Consider the following 2,500-nt stretch of genomic DNA (forward strand, 5'->3'; position numbering starts at 1 on the left):
ATGTCTCCCTTACCAGCTCTTTTCTTGGATCAGCGCTGAGGCAGCAGTACATGCGCCAGTTAGCAGCGATCACGCGGCTGATTGGCTGATGTGAACGCTGTCCAATAGGAAACATGCTCAATCAGCCGCTGAAGCCCTCTCTCCATCTGCATGTTCACTATACCCATCTTCTGCCATACCTTCCCTGCCACGTCTCTCTCAATCCCCCTCTCTCTCTCTATCCCTCCCTTTCAGTTTCTCTCTCAATCCCTCCCTCTTTCTCTGTCATTGGCATCGGTTTGAACACTGCACCAACAAACATTCTGCACCAACAAACAGAGTGTTTTGAAAGGGCACGCAATGAGAACGATTGCAACATTTCACAGACGATGTCTTAAATCAATATAAACATGTGCAGGCAAACATGAACGATTGCGTAAATAAAACTGAATGGGAACTGGCAGGTTAAACAGAATGCTACCGGTGAGCTAGCGCAGTTAGCTCATGTGTCTGGCTAGCAGAATGCTTTTCCCAGGAATTGGAACGAATGGTTAATTCAGGCTGAACCTGAATTCTAAACGGAATGAAAGTTACTTCTTCCTTCTCATTTTCCCTTCCTAGGGGTCCGTTCCTTTCAGTGACCTCTCCTCACCCCCACCCCCCCCACAGCTCAAAATATCTGTCAGTCAGCAGCGAGGTACAGTCTGCCAGCTCACATTAAGGCCGGGAGTGAGAGTGGGGTGTAATACCGGTGGGAATGCCGGTGGGAATGTTGGTGGAAATGTCGGCGGGAATGCTGGTGGGAATGTCGGTGGGAATGCTGGTGGGAATGTCGGTGGGAATGCTGGTGGGAATGTCGGCGGGAATGCTGGTGGGAATGTCGGCGGGAATGCTGGTGGGAATGTTGGTGGGAATGCTGGTGGGAATGTCGGCAGGAATGCTGGTGGGAATGTCGGTGGGAATGCTGGTGGGAATGTCGGTGGGAATGCTGGTGAGAATTCTGGTGGGAATGTCGGCGGGAATGCTGGTGGGAATGTCGGCGGGAATGCTGGTGGGAATGTCGGCGGGACGCGGACGCTCTCTCCGTACCGGCGACTCACAGCGTTCTGAGCAGCCATTGCGCTTTACGGCCGCGTCTGTCAATAAAACAAACGCGGCGTGATAAACTCGCGGGTGCTTAGCGCTGTACTAGCGGGTGCTCAGCGCTGTTTATTGGGCCCCGATCGAAAGCCTTTAAAGCCCGACGCTCCTCACGGTCACGGCAGGGTCTGGGCCAGCCCCCCCGCGGGAGGCGGGAGGGACGCGAGGGGGCGCTCTCTCCCCTTCCACCGACCAGCTCACAGAGGTCACGCTCCACGACCTCTGACCCCCGGGGCAGCCCGTCACAGAGGCGGGCCGAGAGCCCCAGCTCGTCCGCGGGACTTCAAAGGGGCGCGCCGCCCTAGAGATGACCTCTGACCTCCTCAGCCTCGGCACTGCTCTCACGGCTGAACGGTTCGCGGTAAGGAATCGCCACGCTCCGCGGAAGCTCCGCCAACAGCTCATCCCTCGCTCCTCTTTGATCGTTCACTTGATGAGGGATAAACTGCGTACCCCAAAATGTCTGAGACTACATACCTCATTCAGAGGTGTGTGGAGGTCCCTGTTTAACAGAGCCAAGCGTTCCAGTGAAGGAAATCTGTCGTGACATGACTGTGGCTACAGCAGCCTGTCGTGACATGGCTCTGGCTACAGAAATCTATCGCAACATGGAGTTGCTGACCTTGATGTGACTACAGGCCCTCCTCTGCAGCCTGTGCTTCCAGCGCAAAGCTCTTCATCACCATGGGTGACCCGCGGCACAGGCCGCACAGTACAACCCGCCCGCCCCCCCCACCCCCCCACACTCCAGCGGAGACACTACAGGACACGTGCAGGCATAAGAGCCAGACTTCCTGAAGCACAGGAAATGGCGAATACTGCGAATCCTCTGCACGTCCGTCGCAGTTTCTATCATTCAAACTCATCATTTCGTTCATACTGCCAGAGTTTGAACCAGAAACTGTCCTTATGAAAATAACCACACTGAATCTGCGCTTTACCATTACAATAATTAATAAATAACAGCTACTAGTGACGATAGCATTACTATTGGGCATTATAATTTTTATGCTTTTATTAAGACAAATAATATAATATAAATACCAACGTAACAACAAAAATTCTTAATCATATTATTATTGCCATTTTTTGTTGTTGTTATTATTATTTTTTATGATTATTATCTTGTTTTTCATTAACATTGCTATTAATCTAATAAGTATATCATTCATATTATTATATAAATATTATTATTATTCTCATTATTGTTATTAATATTGTGGTTGTTATTATTATTATTATTATTATTAATAATAATAACAATAATAATAACAACAGTATTAATAATTTTAAATAATAATAATAATAAAACAAAGATAATAATAATAATGATGGTGATGATGATGATAATAATAATGATAATAATAATAATATTAATAGT

Source organism: Anguilla anguilla, chromosome 13, assembly GCF_013347855.1.
Source record: "Anguilla anguilla isolate fAngAng1 chromosome 13, fAngAng1.pri, whole genome shotgun sequence".
NCBI lineage: Eukaryota > Metazoa > Chordata > Actinopteri > Anguilliformes > Anguillidae > Anguilla > Anguilla anguilla.